The 20,945-nt window shown below is 41.2% G+C and overlaps 1 long non-coding RNA gene across 1 annotated transcript; it reads left to right on the forward strand.

Moving 5' to 3' along the window:
* Nucleotides 1-1,961: 1,961 nt before the first annotated feature.
* On the forward strand, nt 1,962-7,296 carry LOC121923686. Its single transcript, XR_006102425.1, has 3 exons — nt 1,962-2,086; nt 3,594-3,740; nt 7,137-7,296. It is a non-coding gene; the product is annotated as an uncharacterized LOC121923686 (long non-coding RNA).
* Nucleotides 7,297-20,945: the final 13,649 nt, after the last annotated feature.

Below are 20,945 nucleotides of genomic sequence, written 5' to 3' on the forward strand. Positions count from 1 at the left end.
GAAGAATCCTTACTTACTGGGCAATGCCCATATTCCCCCTTCCCTTGTAGATACATCCGTAAGACAGTGTCTGATTGCCACTGATTGAGAACACAGCAAATAAAGGAAACCTGAGACTGAGTATGTGGCATGAAAGCACCCACTCATTTGAAGCGGTCTGAATACAATCAGGAAATTATGACACGGCAGCTTGTTTGTGCTCAGATCTGGGACCTATTCTAGGTGAATATCTCACTGTCTTAAAGTGCTGCTTTGAGGAGAAACCTGTTAGCAGGTGAATGCAAGGTGGGAATGGGGCTCTCAGATGTTTGGAGAGATTCTCATGATTGAATTGATACCTACATGCAGTGAAGCATAGCATAGGTTCTGCACGTGAACTTTTGCAGAAAAGACAAATGACCCAAGCAATTAAGCATGCAATTTGTAGTATACAGTCAGGCAAGAGAAAATGTACACCAGATACAACCCCCAAAGAGCCACTGCCAACAGCAACAGAGAGAGATCTTATCATCCCACAGATGTTCTGTCCAGCTGGGGGGGGGGGGAGATGTTGGAAAGTATTTGTTTATTTATTTGGATTTATATCCCGCCTTTCTCCCCAAATGGGATTCAGTTATTCAATGTAATGTTTGGACAGTAATTAATGGTTGGTAGTTGTTACAATTTTCAAGTTACTTTTATTTTGTTTAAAAATGAGAATAAGTAACAGTTAAGACACTGACTCTGACAACTGCAAGATCACCAGATCAAGGCCGAAGCACTGCATGACAGGGTGCGCTCCCGTCACTAGTCCCAGCGGGGGGAAATGTAGACAGTGGTCTACATTGCTAGTTCACAAGTGGTGCAGGTCAGTGGTACTCAAAGTAGTGGTCCATCAATGAGTGTCATCCTACAAGCTCATGGTTGCCAGTCCACAACGAGCTTCACGGAAAGGAAGAAACAGTCATTGAACACAGATATGGTGCCAATCCTGACACATTAGTGGAAGAGACCCTGCCTGTCCCCACACATTAGATATTTTAAGAAACACTAGCATAGGCAATGTCTAGCCATTATATCTATAAATATGAAATATGTCCATGCCCATGGAGAAACATTACCTGAAACTAACAATTACAAGTCCAAAGGGAGATCATGAACAGCTGGCATTGGTGGCAAAGGGCATTTCTTCTTTGTTGTGTATTAAGTGGAGAGCATCAATCTCAAGATGATGGGTCTAACTTGCTCCCGATGCAGGAAATCCTGTGAAATTAGCCTGGCTTTAGGGCATTACATAACGAACAAACAAGCAAAAGGCAACTCTAATTCCATTTGCTGAGAAACTTAAAAGATTAAACCCTGAGTGACATAAAGAGCAGAGCCACTGTTTACAAGGACGCAAGAGCCTGTCTTTTCATCCCTAGCATGGGCTTTGGGAAGCCAGATTAAATGCAGAGAGGAGGAGCAGCAGGGACACATAAATGCTTCAGAGGTGGAGAAGATGCTCAAATAAGATGGCACAATTATAAGGCCTTTGTCTACACCAAAGCGCATTCAGGGATAAAGAAAGAAGGATGGTCCACATTTAGTTCTTGAGCGCTGTGTATACTGGATGTGTGTTGGAGAGATGAAGCGCCATTCCAGCACTAACAAAGGGGGGGGGGAGGAGGAGGAGGAGAGAAGGACCAGAGAGAGTGCAGGCAGATCCCCACCAAAGCTTGTCATAGAAGCTACAATGTTATTCACAGAGCATCAGGCAGAGGTACAATGCCTTGTTGCCATGACATATTTACTATGGAAAGAAAGGAGACAGGGAATGCTAATTCAAAGAGCAATGTGACAATTCATTCTATTGCAGCCCACGCCACCACCCAATCGCCTCCTTTTTCTAGCACAAATACACCAAACACACACACATTTGAATCTCCCCCCCCCCAGACACACAGACACACATTACGAGCATTATGAATGGGAAGGGAAGAAAAGGCTCTCTCTCCCTATCTTTAAAAAAAAAAACTCCACAAATTGCTGCTAGTACCAAGTGTCCCTTCTTATCAAGACTGGACGGGTATTCAATTTTCTCTTCAAACGCCTGCCTTCTGAAATGGTAATAGAATTTCAAATCTGGGGAAGACAGAAGGGGGCGGTGGGGGGAACCCTGAATATGGAAGGATTAACAATGAGGGAGACAGAGACAGAGGGAGGGAAAGAGAGAAACAAAGGAATATATATATATATATATATGGAGTCTTTGCTAGAATTAATTAAATACAAATATAAAGAGAAAATTAACAGTCTCATGCTTGGGGGGAAGGGATATTTTCAGACTTTAATTAACCTTTTTTCCTCTTTTTTTACCAAGAACAATAAAAGGGGGGGAGGGAGAGAAGAAAGGCATTCTAATTGTTTTGGTTTCCAGGAGATAATTAAGGAAGCCGACCCTGTCTTGTGTTTGTGTTGTGCGCGTGCGTGTACTTGTGCATGTACATGTGTGTGGCCTCCGCTTTGTGCAACTGTGTCTCTTCCCCTGAATTGTGTGCATATAAATAGATCATTTGTTGCTCCTAATTGGTGGGTAGTTCAAGAGAACAATGTTCGGAAAGTGTGCCTCCCATAATAAGAAGGGGCAGGGAACAGCGCCAAGCAGGGAGAGTCATTCTTCCACAGAATTGGAGAGGGCAGCAAGACTGAGGAGAGGCTGTTGCAAATAATATTGTTCTTCCATCCCATCTACCATTGTAGTAAACACAAGGCAACCCTTTCTTAGCCTTAGGAAACATGTTTACTCTGAAAACACATACATATACACACTGCAACACACGGACCAACATCAGCTATTTGATCCACCCTCTGCTGTTCATGATCCAAAGCAATCACTGTGAGGAAGATCCACCAGTTCCTTTTTTTCTGGGTGACCAGATGTCCTAACCACAAAAGGCACAGCAAAATGTAGAAAAAATTAAGAAAATTGTAAGACATTACAAAATAAAAGCTAAAAAGCTAATATAAATATAAATTCATGCTCAAAATGGAGGACATTTTGGAATTCCTCTTGGACAGAAGGCTGAAATGTAGGACATCTCCTCAAAAATGAGAGTGTCTGGTTGCCCTACTTCTTCTGCCCCCAAATGTATTTGCCTTTGTATCCCTGGAGCCAGTCTTTCTCAGAAGGTAGAAAGGGCTTTCATATGAATATCTGTGTCAACTTGTGCTCCAAGGGCAAAGTTGGGACAACCTATTTTGATGTCTACATTGAGGGAAAAGGGTTGTTACAATTATGCATACCCTTTATCCCAGAAGCAAGAGACAGTTAAATATAATAGGCACCTGACATCCTTCCACGGCATGCCAAATCTGGTGGATGAAATGGCCACCCTACTATGATTAAAACTGGTTTGTTGTTGTTGTTGTTGTTGTTAGCTGCCCTTGAGTTGATTTCAACTCATGGTGACCCTAAAGATAAGACATTCCAGGTTTCCTTATCTTCCTCTGCTCTTCTCAGGTCCTGCAATCCCATGCCCATTACCCTCCTGATTGAGTCCATCCATCTGGTCTGTGGTCGTCCCCTCCTTCTTGTACTCTCTACCTTTCCTAGTATTATTGTTTTTTTCTAGACTGGTAGAAGACTGGAAATCCTATTAAAAAGTTGTATTGACTCCAAGATGGCTGCCATTGTGATAGGACACAACCAGTGGAAGCAAGTGGCTCCCATGTCAGTGAAGCAGTGAATCAGCTCTGGGTTTTGGTCCAACTTTTCCAAGGTGATGTATCTACTTTGGGGTTCAGAACCTCAGATTGCTCTTTTAAAATTACCCTAAAATCCATAAAAATTACTGTGAAAAAAAAGTTACCTTAAAATCCAGACTAGACTTCAATCATATGAAATCTACCAGACAACACTGGATACAAGAAGTAAGGACCAGTGATGCATTTAATATTTTAAGACTATATGCCAGAATTCTCTCTCATAGTCAATATTATTATTATTATTATTATTATTATTATTATTATTAAGCTTTATTTATATAGTGCTATAAATTTACACAGGGATGTACATACAATCAATTAAAATAGATAAAAAATATAAAATAAACCTGCCTATGGCATACATTCTATGAAAATAATTAAATACAGTGCATATTAATGCATGTTAACATTCAAACGATAAAATGTAGCAGAAAACAAATTAAAACAACATTAGATAACAATCATGTAATGTCTGAGACGCTTCCTTGAACAGTATTGTCTTTAACTCAGTTTTGAAGCTGACTAAAGAGGTGATGACCCATGCTCATGGGGGAAGGAGGTTCCAGGAGTGAGGGGCAGCAAGTGAAAAGGGATGGCTCCAGGATGGGGCTGTGAAAATTCTAGGCTGGGACAGCAGACCTTAACTACCAGAACAGAGGGCAATAAGCTCTGATAAATAAGGAGGGGCCAGCCCATGTAAGGCTTTAAAAGTCAGCAACAGAAGTTTGTAATGAATATGAAAAGGGAGGGGGAGCCAATGGAGGCATGACAATAAAGGAGAAATGTGATCAAAGTGGTGAACAGATGTGATAATGCATGCAGTTGAATGCTGAACAGAAATTAAAGGACGGAGGTGAGAAAGAGAAAGCCCTGCCAGGTTACAAAAATCCAGTCCCGAGACTACTAGGGCATAGACCAGAATCTTGGCAGTAAAGGCCAAAAGAAACTGTCAGATTTTAGCAATATTATAGAGGAAGAATCTGCATGCCTTGGCTATGGTCTGAATCTGGGGATATATGATAGGGAAGAATCAAAAATAAAATCAAGACTGCGAGCTTCCTGCACAAGTCGAACAGAGATGTCATCAACAAGAATAGAAAAGGAATATTGGACGGTAGGCTTTGGTGGAAAAACAAGAAGCTCAGTTTTGGACATATTGAGCTTCAGATGCTGGTGCCACATCCACTGAGAAACAGCTGAAAGACAAGATGAAACTTGCTGTTCGAGACCCAGAGAAAGATCAGAGGTGGAAAGATACAGCTGAGTGTCACTGGCGAACAGATGATAGGAAAAGCCAAAAGAACTAATGAACTAACTAAGATTTAAACCAATTAAGATCTGAGTCCAAGAACCTGAGACTGGAAAGTATATTGACTAAAAGACAGTGATCAACGGTGTCAAAGGCAGCAGACAAATCAAGGAGAATGAGGACAGAATAAAGGCTGGTTTTGATCTATAAATCCATGTAGGGCTTGGAACCAGGCTATTTGAAGGACAGTATTTCTCTGTGTGAGCCCATTAGGGTTTTTAGAACACCCAGAGAGGCCTTCCTCTCTATCCCACCACCTTCTCAGGCTTCTTTGGTGGGAACAAGGGAGAGGGCCTTCCCGGTGACTGCTCCCAGAATTTGGAACTCGTCCCCAGAGAAACCAAGATGGTACCATCCTTGCTCTCCTTCTGGCAGCAGGTTAAAACATTTTCATGTCTCCAGAACTTTACAAATTGTTGAGGTTGGGCTCTTAATACTGTATGGTGCTGGTTGTGAAGTTTTTTTTAAGGATCTGCATAGAGGTTTTGTATTGTTTCTAATGCATTTTGGAATTTTAATTGTTTTACTATATGATTGTTTAATTGTATATTTTATACTTTCATTTAACTTTTGTAATGTTTTTAATCTGCATTGTTTTAGAATCTTGTTAGCTGCCTTGAGTCTCATTATTGGCAGAAAGGTGGAATATATATATTTGAATATATTTTAATAAAAGAACAACAACAACAATACATTATATAATACTGAGCTATGTATCAGAGGCATTAAGAATCCAGTTAGTGAATTGCAATGCTGTGTAATGACACACCAGCAAGAGTGTCCCAATGTGCATCAGAAAATGCTGATGTGCATCACCATCCCTAGCTGGTGTACCAATGTGCATTGGTCTCACTGTGCATGATCTCAATGCACAACAGTCACTTTGCTGTCTCTCTTACATAGAAATGCAACAGTAGCACCTTGTTACAAAACAGATCAGTTCTATTTTTCTCAGAAGAAAGTCTATGTATGAAGACATAACTCCTTAAATGAATTCCAACCATAATATCGATTATACAGTACATATCTGCAGGACCAGTAACCATGGTTTCACTTACCCCCATCTGGGAAAAAGGTTTCTCTAGGCATATGGAGGTCTTCCAGCATAACTCTATGGTCAGTTTCCACTCTCATGCTAAAAGACCCCCAGATGCTAGAGAGGCACCTGTCTAGGTATCTTGAGGTCCACTAGCAAGACTCCATGGTCACCTTGCATCAGAAATATAGGTTCACCATTATCCACAATTTTTGCTATCCACTGGGAACGTATCATCATTGGATTCTGGGGTAGTACTGTACTTATTAAAAATAAAGAAACAATTTACCATGACTGTAGAGTCATATTTTGAAGTCTCTTGAAAAATCTTGGACATACAAGAAATGAATTTAAATTCTCAATCTGGCTGAAAACAAGAAGAATGTTCTCATGCAACATTTAATCAGGTTCATTTAATCAAATTGTATAAATAGCTCCATACCTTGAGGGAGATTTTAAATAAAGATGGATCTGAGGACAGACCATAAGAATCTGCAAAAAATACTTGAATGTTTGGGGCAGAGTTTCTGTAACTTGTTCATACAAAGTTCTCTCACCATCTTACTTCATCCACACAAAATTGTCAGTTTCCATAAGTACCTCCTGTTGCTATTATAATGATTTTCACCATTTTTAAAAGCACATTATTATTACAATTAATTAACTGTAATGCAGCCATTACTATTGGCTGTTGTTATCCCAGGATTCTGCCTTCAGACATCCCTGTTTGACCCTTGATATAAAATTAATAGCAAAAAGGAATGTTTTAGACAGGTAGCCAAAAGGGGGCTCTCCAGTGCAGGAAACCAGCCATGCCATATTAGGAAATCCAGATGGCTCAGCATGAGAGAAGCCAAGGCACTTAGCCAAGATGGGATCGTTTTGGATCGATATCAGCATAATCCCTTCACTAAGGTGTGTGGTGGTGAGAGCTGGACCTGGAAATTGCTTGTATACCACAGACAAAGAGAGTTTCTTTCAGGGAATGAAACTCTTTTTGTCTGAGGACATTCATGCTGATTGCCCAGTCATTCTCACATCTCTCATCCCATTCTTCTCCTCTAGGAAAGTCATTTAACTCTTGGACAAGCCATTTAACTTCTGAAACACTGCCCCAGGATCCATTTCTTGCTATAAATACATATGCCTGAACAATACTACAGGAAACTACTGGAAAAGAGATTCCATCTCAACATTAAGAAGAACTTCCTGACAGTAAGAGCTGTTTGACAGTGGAACACACTCCCTTGGAACATGGTGGAGTCTCCTTCTTTGGAGGTCTTTAAACAGAGGCTGGATGGCCAAGTGTTGGGGGTGCTCTGATTGTGAGTTCCTGAATGACAGGGAGTTGGACTGAATGGCCCTTATGCTCTTTTCCAACTCTGTGATTCTGTGATTCAATGAAGAGTAATTGAGTCCAGTTGCAACCAGGCAGAAACTGTCAGATTTAAGATCGCTCAATACTGCTGTCTGTACCACAAAGCAAGCATACTGGGTCACATTCAACTCTTAGCTTTCTCCCAGATTGGAGTCTGTCTTCTGGAACTGGTAAACATTGCCCATTACAACATTTTAATTTGCTATGCAATACTACCTTTATCTTAGTTCGTGTGTGTGTGTGTGTGTGTGTGTGTGTGTGTGAGAGAGAGAGAGAGAGAGAGAGAGAGAGAGAGAGAGAGAGAGCGAGCTCAGTGTGTGTATTAATTCCCCCTTTAATAAATGAACTAGACTAATCTGGAACCTGCTTCTGGAAATCTCTAGGTTCGGAACTTGTATACAAAGGCATAAGATCTCATCTTTTCATTTCAGAAGCCCCGTCACTGCTTCCTATATTGTTAAATCAATTTCCCCATTGAATAGCAATAGCAATAGCATTTACATTTCTATACTGCTTAATAGTGAAATCAGCACTCTCAAAGCAGCTTATAACTGCCCTCTATAAACTGGATACTCAGCCTCGGAAAGGATGGAAGGTTCAGTCAACCTTGGAGCCCTGAGATCAGATGCGCAACGTTGTGGCTGCAGTACCAGCATTTAACCATTGCGTCACCAGGGTTCCCTTTACAATTTATGGGTGCCCTCTTGGAATCTCTTGCAATTTAGATAACATTATTCACCTATGGTTATGTGTGTATATATGTGCGTTCAAGTCCCCTGCCAACATGACACCAGCCCCCCTTCACCATCTTGCCAGTGCTGATGCTGCTAAAAATATCCAGCTAACCAGATGACAAGGATGAAAAGAGAAGCCGGAGGAGCATAAAAAGACTTTACATAAAAAGGCTTCTTTGTCAGAGGCTTTTAAAAATGAGTTATGCCTGAACTTAGATTGTGAAGAAGGCTGCTCAAAGAGTGTTCCTGTAATGAGAACACAGCCTAGTCCTAGGTGAGCTTACTCAGAAGCAAGGAAGCTTCTAAGTGTGGCACCCATCATGCTATTGCTCTGCCTCATTCACAGAATTTTGTGGAGAAAGAGGATCCAGACCTTATTGCTTGTCTTTTCTAATCCAGGTTTCCATGCCTTTTTGGTCTTTCCCCTCCTTTGCAACAAGAAAATCATTTCAGAAGCAAGAAGCAGAATCTTGGCACAGTGTATCTTGATTGCTATGCTAGGAGCTCCTGAGTGGAAGCATCCTTCATCTTGCTGAACTCCACTGAACCTGGTCTCTAATAGGAGTCCATAGGTTTCACTGCCACTACAGTTTATTGTAGTCATGGCTTCACTCTGTCCTGTCTGCAAGTAACTCCATGTTTATAATAGTGTAGCTGCCTGAATATGGAAGCTTAAACAGTGACTTTCTCAACCATGGACACAACAGCAAACTGCAGGGCAAAATTTCTGCATTCAAGTTATTTCAGACTTATGCTGACCCTAAAGTGCCTATTGTCCCATGCCTATTGGCCATGGAAACCCACTAGATGACCTTGGGAAAGTCACACTCTCTCAGTCTCAGATAATGGCAGTGGCAAACCCTTACTGAAGAAACTTGCCAAGAAAACCTTATGATAGGGTCACCTTAAAGTTGCCATAAATCAGAAATTACTTGAAGGCGCACTACAGCAACAACTGGAGTGTATCACACACCAAATCTATGCTGGGATAGACACAGGTTGCAACCATTACCAACTGATTTTCCGATGCTTGAAAAGCTGCTGGAGAAGCCCGGGTTGGATATGGGCTGACTACTGCCCAGGCACAGGGCAGTGCGATAAGATCTATCAGTGATGGTTACAATCCACGTTTATACCAGCACACGTTTGGCATGCAATAATCTCCAACAATAACAAGAAGAAAGCACCTATCACAGGGTTTTCTGGGCTGTGAGTGTTTGACCTGCCCAAGGTCACCCAGTGGGTTTCCATGGCCAAGCGAGGAATATTGATTGTATTTTATTGATTGTATTTTATATCTGTACTGTGTTAATTTGTTGATGTAATCCCACCTCAGTCCACAGGGAGAGGTGGGAAAATACAATTATTATTATTATTATTATTATTATTATTATTATTATTAGAACTCTGATCTCCAGAGTCCAATGCTCAGGCCACTACACCATGCTTGCTGCAGGGCAAAATTCCATCTGAACAATTGAGCATGAAGGCAGAGTCATTACCAGCCAAACTGATATCACTTTCTTGTTTCAGAGCAGCCATAGGATTAGTGAGGAGTGATGAAATGTATCTGTTGTTTAATCTCTGACTCTGTCACGTTGCTAATGAAGGAGGTGCAGCTAAGGACAATGCCAGTTTTGCTGGGTTCATTAGCTCAGCAGCTATGTATATTTGCAACAATAAATGGGAGTGGATTAGTGATACCACCTGAAAGATTGATCTACATCTATCTGGGGAAATGAAGCTATGCCAACACTGTTTCCTCCCTTGGGGACTTTTTACCTTCTTCCACTGACAGGACAACTAGCAGTCAAAATTTCCACTTCTCTGGGAGAAACGGACCCCTCTATGGCCTCTCTTTTTGAAGAAAGAAGCACCAACATGCTATCCTCATCTCTTCTCAAGATGCCCATGGGATAGGAATGCAATCTAGGTTCCAGGTTTTTTCTTCTTGTTACCAGTACTAACAATGTATTGGTGAAACTGTTGGTATGGTATATTCCTAGAATACTTTCTTATAAATTTTAGGCTACGTCTGTGGTAAAACAGGCAGTGTGGCACACAACAGCAACAATGGCTGTCAAGACTTCAAAGTTCTGCTTTTGTGAAATGCATTTTGCAGTGGAGTTAAGTAAACTTGAGGTATTAATAATGAAATGGTAAACATATACAAAGAGGCTTTTACAAAAATCCCTGCTTCCAACATGCAGAGACAAAGTGCATTTATATGCCTTGAGATCAAAGTGGGACCACAGGCACAGTTTTCAGGAGCAACTTCCTTTGGCTCAGTACATAACCTGCCACACAGTCTTCCTCTGCACACTCTGCCAAAGAACATTTCTTTTGGAAAATAAAAATTTGAAGATTGAGTGTTTTACTTTAGCTTCCTTTTGTTTACACTCTGTTTTTTTCTGGTTGCCTGGTTTGCATTGATAGCCAGAAAGAGCAGGAAGGCATGTTTCCATTTGAATTTGCACTCAAACAGAGGTGTCCCTATGGAACAAGAGGGGCAAAATGAGGGCATTATCCCACAATAAGAATTCTCCCCATTAAATTTTCTTTGAGTTCCCAAATTTCTAGCATTGCAAAGAGTGAGAAACAGACAATTATTCATGTCTAGACCTTTTATGTTTGCTGTGGTCACATGACACTGTCAACTGTGCCTGCACCTTTTCTTTAGATGCCTTCACTGAGGACTTTTTCACACAAGGGAAATGTATCACCATCCTGAGAAAAGAAGAAAATGGTAGCATCCCGGAAATGCTTGAAGCATGATAGTGTATCACACATACAAGCAACACCTGCATCCGAGTGGGAAAGGAGCGTGAATGTGAATTTAGTTACCAAACAAGTACTTACCCATCAGTTTCATGATTTTGAATTAGCATGTTTGCACGTGCACAGAGTGAGGAGTATCACGTCACGAAGATTTTAGGCTTACGTTTCAATATGAGAGCGTCCTTCACCCCACGTCTACTATACAGGCTGTCAAAGTCTGTATGAATCTATATGAGGACCCAAGGCAAGTTAGACCCCCCGAGTTAGAGATGGACAAGAATAAGGAGGCATGGTCAGGGTCCTCATCCCCCCCCCCAGCCTTCGCTCTTTCCTCTTAATAAAACAGCTGCTTTCCTCTCGGCAGCCAGGGAATACAGAGGAGTACTGGAAGCAAACTCACAATAAAGGATCATGGAAACTGAAGTTTGTTTCTCATGGGGGGGGGGAATCCCATGGATGATGGAAATGCCTTTCACACTAACGCAAATGCAAAATGAACACAAATTCACAATGGAAATGGACTTGCAAATTCAGTAGTTTTACGAAAGAAGCTATTTCCAGGATCTCGCACGTTTCTGTTTGGGATGTGACACATTTGCATGCAACGTTGTGTGAAAGTCTTTTGTGAAAGTATGTGCAATACATTGGATGACCCTGGATTCTCACTTGGTTAACCTTCCAGTTTTCTACGTGTGATAAAGTCCTGAATTTCTAAATATTCATCTTCAGTTTTACATTAGTGCAATGCTAGAAACTGGGAGACAAACAAAAAAGGAGGGGCAGAATTCTTATTTGGCGACAATAAAAATCCTAACTGGGAGATGCCCTGTGTGGATATATCATTCTCCTCTTGTTTACTCTATCATGAATGGCTCTGAAATCTGACAAGTTCTGAAAACTGCATTTAGATATGGTGAAATAAGCACCCCCAAGCATAAGCATAACTGAGACTGTGATCCTACACACACTTACATGGTAACATTAACCCAGTTAACCTTCTGTCATCCCACTTTTTCAGCTTTTTAGAAAGTATCCCAGTTTCTGTCTTCCTCTCACTTTTACCCTTTGTTTTCACCTTACTTCAATAGCCTTGGACTGAGTTCAAAGTGCAAAAGTAGTTTACACTCAACTCAGTTTGAGATGCAGAGAGCAGTGGGAGTTGGAATGTTACCTTTCCCAGTAGACTCAAGCCAGAAAAAATGGCTGCAGCCTGTTGTAGCTTGTGTGTTCATCCTCAGCCTTTGCCACCTTAACCATGCTCTGATGTTGCTTGGCCACATGTGTTCTAAATTTCATCTATGAAATGAAATGAGGGTGTTCTAAGTAAGATCTGTATAATTAAAGCAGACCTTAATTCTCAGTATATATGAATAGGATTACATTACTACCTGCCCCTTAAAAAAAATAATGGTAATAACTTTGTGGGCCAGGCTATGTCCTCCTGAACCCAGGAAACATCTCTCCATTCATCTCCAATGCTTGGATTCTGATCACAGAAATAACAGATACATTTACCTTAGTCTTAAATGTACCATCCTACTTTGGTATGTCATGCACTTATTAAGTTTCAAAATATATGTTTTAAAAGCTGTCCACAGGAGAGAGCCAAGCCACCAGAACATCCCTGCCCTCCTGTTTTCTGGGATGGCAATCCAGGCCTCCAGGAGAATCACTGGCTATTTAAAGGGAAATATCCAAAGCTGTCAGTTCTTATGAAGAGCCTCATGATTTTATGACAACTTTCATGAATGCCAGGGCTTCTTAGTCTACAGCACTGTTCTCATAAATCAAAGTCATAAGAGCCTGTGTGAGTGTGTATAGTTTTCCCTGCAGAAATAGAAAGCAGCTAACTCTTTTGAATCTAGCCCCCTTGCCCTAAAATATCCCTCCTGCCCCTAGAGATTCTGAGAAGGCAAATCTCCTGAAGCTATGTCAAGCCAGGAGACTTGACAACCTTCATAGTTGACACTGGCACTGGACACTGGAACCAGAGCATAGAAAAGTTGCTGCTTTTCAAACATTTTAATTCTTTGGACTGCTGTGGTCATGCAGGGCGAGCAACTTTTGCAAGGTGTAGACTGGACAATAGTGTAAACTTCAACTTACCCTTCAACATTTTCCCAAAGGAAACTGAAAAGCTGGGACAAAAGACTGAGAAATGATATAGAAGAGGTGGCAAGTCCAGCAAGGCAGTCAAGGCTTGAGTGGCACCTGAGGTGCACCTTTGGCACTGGGTTTCTTGTAGCAGTCATTAGCCACTGATCATTCCCTGGAAAATTATTTAAAATATATATATTCTTGTCCATTATCTTTTCATATCAGCTTGTTGTTTTTAAAGTAACATATCAATTAGCACAGAGGGCAGTTGGTGGCCTCCATATAAGTGGGATAGCAAACTTGCTCTGACTTTTAGTCCCAACTTTAAAGGAACAAACGTTTTGAGCTCTGTAACCAAGATAGGCTCAGTACATAGATAGCTCTGTTAATGATGGGACTGAAGCACATAATGGAGGTTTTTGTGGGGTTTTCGGGCTATGTGGCCATGTATATACCCAACTCTTTTCCAGGCTGGCGAAACGTCAGGAAGAAACTCTTCTAGAACATGGCCACATAACCTGAAAAACCCACAAAAAACTATGGATGCTGGCCATGAAAGCCTTCGACTTCCACACAGAATGGAGTCTTCACTACACTAACACAGGAAAAAACTAGCCACCACTGCTACTACTGTAGTTGCTGTGTGCCTTCATGTGGTTTCCAACTTATGGCAGTCCTAAGATGACGCTATCATGGGGTTTTCTTGGCAACATTTGTTCAGACGAGGTTTGCCATTTCTCCCCTGAGTCTGAAAGCGTGTGATTTGCTTCAGGTCGCCCAGTGGCTTTCATGGCCAATCTGGGAATCAAATCCTAGTGAGTTTCATGGTGGAGTTAGGAATCAAACCCTAGCTAGTCCAACACTGAAACCACTATGCCATGCTGGCTCTCATGCTAGTATATTGTTAATACATTGGTGGACATCCTGCTTTGGATAACACGTTTCACATGTAGATGTGTCCCCATTGCCATGTGTGCGCATGTGGCAACCCAAGTTATGTTTTTATGTGCCTCCAAGTCACCTTCTGATTTATGGTCATCCTAAGGACCACAGGGTTTTCTTGGCACATTTCTTCTTGCCATTGTCATCCTCTGAGACTGAGATAGTGTGACTTGCCCAAGATCACCCAGCATGATTTGAACCCTGCTCTCCATAATTATAGTCCCACTACACCACACTGGCTGTCCACCACAGACCCATCCTTTACGTGACCCAAACCCCCAAAACAGCTTTTTCTGTGTTTCTGAGGGTGTTTATGGCGAGGGATGGGGGAACAGTGGAGACACATCCACTATTATCCTGTATTTAGAGGCCCTGGAACAGGCATCCACAGGGACCACCTACATGTGGTTTGCAGGAGACTAGTGCATATTATGTAACTGCAGTGTGTCCAGTTACAGAAAGATAGCTGGATACATCTCCCCAACTCCTCGGGGATACCAAAATGGCCCATCTTGGGTCCCCCTTTACATTTACATGTGCATGTTGCCAGCCCCCACTCAACATAGTCTTCAATAAAAATATTTTGCATTCTAGTGTGCGTATTTTCATTCACAAATTTACATATACGTATATTTTAATGTTTTATAACGAAATAACATTGTTCAAACAGGGACGTAGCTAGAATTTTAGGAAGGGGGGGGGGTCCAGACTAAGTGCCACCATTATAATGGGGCTTGGGTGCGGCGGCGCAGCAGCACACACCATTCATTTTTCTAATGGAAGGGGGGTCCGGACCCCAAGACCCCCCCCCTTGGCTACATCCCTGGTTCAAATTAGAAAATTTTTGTTTCAATGAATTCATTACCCAAATCAACACAATGGTTATACTTAATATGATGCATGTATTTGTTTCTGAGTATAAAGTTTGCTAAAGTGCAGCTCACAGTTCTATGGTGACATCAAGTCTTGCACTGTTAATTGTGCTTGAGTCGACCCTGACTCAAGGTGACCCTGTGAATGAGACATCTCCAAGGCCCCGTATCTGCCATTGCTATGTTCAGGCTCTTGAAAATTCAGCCCTGTGATCTCCCTGAGCGAATCCAAATATTTAATATCTGGTCTTCTTCTCTTTGTACAATTGGCCCTTGCTATACGCAGGGGATCCGTTCCAGACCACCCCCCACATACCAAAATACGCATGTAGTCAAGTCCCATTGTCCCCCATGATGGCACACACACAAGAGCACTGCCACTGGGATAAAAGTCCTTCCCTTCCCCTCCTATCCTCTTTCCCTCCCTTCTTCCTTCCTTAATTCCCCTCCCTCCCTCCCTCCTTACCTCCTCCTTGCCAACCGCCGCCACAGTGGGAAAGGTTGAGTGTTGATGTTGGATGCCCTTCCACGGCGGTGGCGGCAGAGAGAAGGCGGAGTAGGAACGCCATAGCCCTCTTCACCACCTTGGCCTCCATCCCACCACTGGTGCCACCGCCGCTGTGGAAGTGGCAGGTGGCAGCCTGGAGGCCTCTTGGCCTCCAACAGCAGCACCCGGCCTTTCCCACGGCGGTGGCAGTGAAGAGGCCAAGGCGGCGAGGAGGCCAGGTCGCGGTGCTGGATGCCTTGAAGGCCTCTGGTGCTGCTGCTCCACCTCCTTGATGCCACTGCCACCACCACAAAATGGCCTGGTGCCGCTCCAGTTTCTCAACATCCTTTTTGAACTGTGGTCCCCAGAACTGGACACAATATTCTGTCAAGGTATGCTAGTTGTGACTAAGTTGTGACTGGATGAGAGTGTAGTAAACTGGCAGGTGCAGTCCATTATGCACTAGCAATCAGTCATCTAATTAGGCCAGGTGATTGTTTTAGCCAATTAGCAAAGTATAACTGCATTACAATGTCTGTTGGAAGCATTCTCTGTACATGCTCTCAGGAACTTTCTGTACATGCTCTCCATACAGTTTGGTAGTACTCTGAATGTGTTCTCCATGCTGGTAATACTGCTCTCCACGCTGCTACAATGGTAATGATATAATGACATGCTGCTGAACTAGGAGGTTTTTTTTTTACTGTGCTTCAATTTTTGCTGTTATGTACTGTGCCATTTGTACTGTTTTGTTTTTGCTTCAGTTTATGACTTCTGCTGAGTAAAGCTATTTATGTTAAAATATCTCCATAACTCTGTGCTTGTCTTTTTGCCTCAATACACACCCCAACACACCCAGTCTTTCCTGCAGCAGTGGCGGCAAGGCAGTCGAAGTGGTGGTGAGGGGGAGGTTCTGCGGCGGCGAAGAGGAGGTAAGAAGGGACAGAAGGAACGAGGGTGGGGGAGGCAGGGAGAGAATTAAGGAAGGAAGAAGGGTGGGAAAGAGGAGGAGAGGAGAGGAGAGGGACTTTTGTCCCCAATGAATTTTGTCATTGCAGACAATATGGGTTTGCTATCCACGATATGCTCAAATCTGTGCATGGCAAATCTGCATATAAGGAAGGCCCACTGTACTGCCTTCTACCTAACCTGGCATTTTTTTTCTGGTGAGTCATCCCTTCTCATTATGTGGCCAAAGTATGACAGCTTCAGTTTCATCATCTTGGCTTCCATAAAGATCTTTAAGGGAATTACTGCAGTCGCCTGGTACAGCTGTGGTATGTTTGTCTTCTTGCTGGCCGATGTGGGAACAAGTGCAAGTTGGTTGCTCTGTTGGAAGAGAAGGTCCAGCAACTTGAAGCTCATTTATCTACTCTGCAGTATATTAGGGAGCATGAGGTTTTCTTGGACAGAGTGAAGCAGACTGTCCTAATTGAGGAACAGATCCACCTATGATCCAGCATTTTTTGCAACATAAACATATGGAGAAGGATGTTAAATTTTGGACAATTGAGAAAGTTTCTGGCATTGGGGAAAACATGGAGAGGAAATTGCGAAGAAGAGAACTCTTTTGGGTCTTCACCCTTCAGACACAAAAACCCTTTGGATTAAATTAGAACTGTAATTGGGCGGAGATACTATAGTTTTTTTTCTGTCTTTTCCCTCTATCAGTTTGTACATATGTATCAATTTGTAAGCATTGAGACTGCAATATGTGTAGTATTTTGCAGGATATGTACCTTTTGCCAAGTAACCCTACTCATTTAGTAACAGCTGGGATACATTGTAAATTAGGAGAGAAACAGAAAGCTCTCCATGTGAAACAGTCATTATAGCACTATGACCCATTGGAGTATCCAGTAAGTATGGAGGAATAATATATTCAATGAATGTGGAATTTTTTTCATTATATTTAAAATATTTACATATTTTTAAATATATTTTAACAGGTATATGTGTAAAAACAATTACTTTATAATATGGTCTTCGCCATCATTCTTTATTGACATACCAATGATATTATAATTTTATCTTTCTAGCTTATATTCTTTTTCCACGGAGGAAGACATTTGTCAAAATGCATATGGTTTTATTTGGATTTATTGTTTGTGTACTTTTACGACCAATATATGTCCTTAGGAAATGCATACATTTATGATATTATATGCATTATGATTGTTGGGCATTTTTATTTGTATGGGATTCATAGTTTTGAGTATCTTATATTTACTGGCAAAACTGATCTGTCTTACTTTGTATACATTCAGACACTGTATACTATCTGAGGCTAGACAAATCACACATTTTTGAACATATGGGCTGCCTGAATGACATGGTATTATAGCCAATATATTATTATTTTGCCATCATGTTGGATAATAAAGCTTTTTTATAACTTCTTCTACAACCACTTTTCCCTACTAGACTTTTTTGTTTTGCTATTTTGGTTTAGGGAAACACCTTTGTGTGTTCATCTAGTCAAGGAACACACAGGAGCTTTCTCTAAGAAGGGGGATGTCAGTTTCCATACACAGAAGTTACACGTTTAAAGGAATGTGACATGTAGAAGTAGAAGATTGCATGTACAGCGCTGTGTAAATTTACAGCGCTTCATAAATAAAGGTTAATAATAATAATAATAATAATAATAATAATAAGAGCCAGGGATCATTTTGTGAGTTTGGCACTACAGAATTGATTTGATGCTCTCTTTCTTATCAAAGATGAGGAATAGCAAAAAGAACAGCTGTGCCAGTCCTCAAACAATGTTTACAAGACCATGGAATTTTCAGCATATAGACTGGTCTTTACCAATCCTTGGAGGAGGTGTGTGATGTTGGTTGAGTCCCTGTACTAGGAGGAAGGTGGGATATAAATAAACATAATATTAATAATAACAGTTGGTAGGAGACTACCTGCTGAGATCCTACTTAAATACTTGCCTAATGAGGTCAGTACTTTATGGATCTATAAAAGAGGGCTCTGTCCCATAAAAGCTTATGCTATGATTAATTTAATATACAGTACTACAGGATTCCTGGTTAAAAATGTTCAGGAAATTATAAAGTGCCATACTATTTAAAATAAACACATTTCCAAGGAATTGAGAACACGAGCTCTGAGTATTTTGGGGAATTTTTTATTTCTGAAGAAAAATATTTCAGATATTCTCAACTGGGGATAAGTCACTATATATCTTGGGTTTCTCATTTTACCAAACTGCGGTTTGTTTAGCAAACAGAAAATCAAATGTACAGTGACCTAGGTGTACTTAGTAAATGCCCTGAAGATATCCGATCCTGTCTGCTATTAGAAGCCAAATAGAGTCAGGCCTGGTTAGTACTTGGATGAGGGACTGCCAAGGAATACTGCTGGAGGCTATATTCAGAGGAAGGCAATGGCAAATTACCTCAGAGTATTCCTTGCCCAAGAAAACCATATGACCCTGTGGAGTCACCATACACATACCTGCATGCATGAGCATGTGACTTATTGAATATGGTGGTCTTGCTTCTGAGTAAACAAGTATAAGATTGCCCCGTGAGTGAATCTGTTTTCTTCTCAGAGGGTATATATTGCTGTGTAGGCACTGGCAGCACACTCCCTCTGTGAGAAAAGTATTGTCGCATCTCCTCTTCTCTTTCCAGTATACTTGACAGGAAGAGCAGAATCACACTTAACAATTGGCAGTTGTGTGGGAATGTTTTGACAATAGAACTCTTGCTGCACTCTAGACTTCAGTGGAGGTTGGAAGCTTTGTTTGAGACAAGTCTGTGTTTTTATTTTTTTCCCCTTCCTTCCTATATTTGGAATGATTCTGTGTAATTTAATTTCATTATTTCATCTGAGTTGCTTCTACCCTATCTCATACAAAGATATTAGGGCCAGGTAATAATAGCCCAAAACATATGTAAAAAAGGTTAACCATTCTCATGTTCTGGCTAACTTCAGATCAGAAACACAAACCTCAGCAAAGTCAGAAAGCTTTATTCTGAGGAAATATGGAGACAACCTGTATAGTAACCAATATAATACTTAGGTTTACCAAAGTTAACCTGGTGCAGGCTTGTTAGGATAACATGCATGGAATTTCTGCACCAACTTGGGATCTCAAATATTTTTGAAATCTACCCACACCTGTGCCCCTATAGGAAAATGTTTCAATTGTTCAAAATAGACAACGATGTCTGTGAAGAATTGAAATGTAGATTTCCCAAGGTGGTAATCACAAATGTGTATATGACACTATATAATTAAGTGTGTCTGTACACCCCCCCCCCCCACACACACATCACAGGCACACATGGAAAATCTGCCCAGTTTCCATATTATTTCCTGCCTGGAAGTACCTCCCATTTTAGGAAAAGCTCATTATGGTACCTTTCAGTGCTATTTATTATATATCTGTACAGGTCTGTCTTTGGTCCTTACTTTAAGGTATCATTTAGCCAAAAATAAGGGATTATGCCATGCAGGTATATTTTCTGCTGACACTGTATCCTGGGCCACACTGACTGTGCTGCCCACAGTGTGCTCCTGTTACTGCCTTGGGTCAAGTAGTCAGCTAGAGGCCAGGCAAAAATTATGTCTATAATTCTGGAATGCAATACTTTAAGTGGCACCATATATGGCCTATGAAAGGTAATCAGAATATTTGCAATGGTGTTAGAATCTGATACCACCATCACTGACAGATGAGGAGCCAAGGCAACACTGAGAGCTTGTAAGTAGAGTCGCACCTAGGATAAGTAAGACAGCCAGTGGCTTTATATCATTCCCTCTTGCCCTTTGCAAAGGATGGATGTATTCTATTTCAAAGGACTTATAGCAACGTTATATTATGAGCAGTTTCATATGTTGCATACATCCATGTCGGCCTTCACAAAAGCCTTCTCCATATGTGTGAGCTTCCACAGCTGAGATACCTCGATTTCCTTATATTGCTTTATTCTAGTGGTTTCAAGCAAACCTTTCCTAACAAAGATTCAGTGACTATTATTACTTGTATTAAATGTATAAGTAATGTACAGTTGTCCCTTCTTATACACGGACTTCTTATACATGGATTCAAGCATACACGGTTTGAAAATGTTCAAAAAAGTATAAATTTCAAATATCAAACCTTGATTTTTCATTTTTTTATAAGGGACACCATTTTGCTATGCATTATATATAATGAGACTTGAGCATACATGGATTTTGTTATACATGGAGGATCTTGGAACCAAGCCCCAGCGTATAACAAGGGTCCACTGTATATCATATTAAGAACTTTATCACACCAGGCTCGTAAGGCATCACAATTGCATTAGTCTAGAAAATGCAAGCATACCAGGTTGGGGAAAGTTACGATCACAGAGCTCTTCCAAATCACCATAGAGCTGCTTCTGTCCCAGCCTCTGTCTTCCTCATGCTGGCCTCCATAGCCTCACCACCCTGGCCTATGCCCTTCCCAGTATGTCTTTTGGTCTGTATTTATTTATTTATTTTAGCACAATTGCACAATCATGACAATCCATTAAGTAAAAAGAAAAAAAATTATAAAAGTAAAGAAAAACATCACACTTGGTAGTAGTGAGGAGAGGA

This window comes from Sceloporus undulatus, chromosome 2 (assembly GCF_019175285.1).
Source record: "Sceloporus undulatus isolate JIND9_A2432 ecotype Alabama chromosome 2, SceUnd_v1.1, whole genome shotgun sequence".
NCBI lineage: Eukaryota > Metazoa > Chordata > Lepidosauria > Squamata > Phrynosomatidae > Sceloporus > Sceloporus undulatus.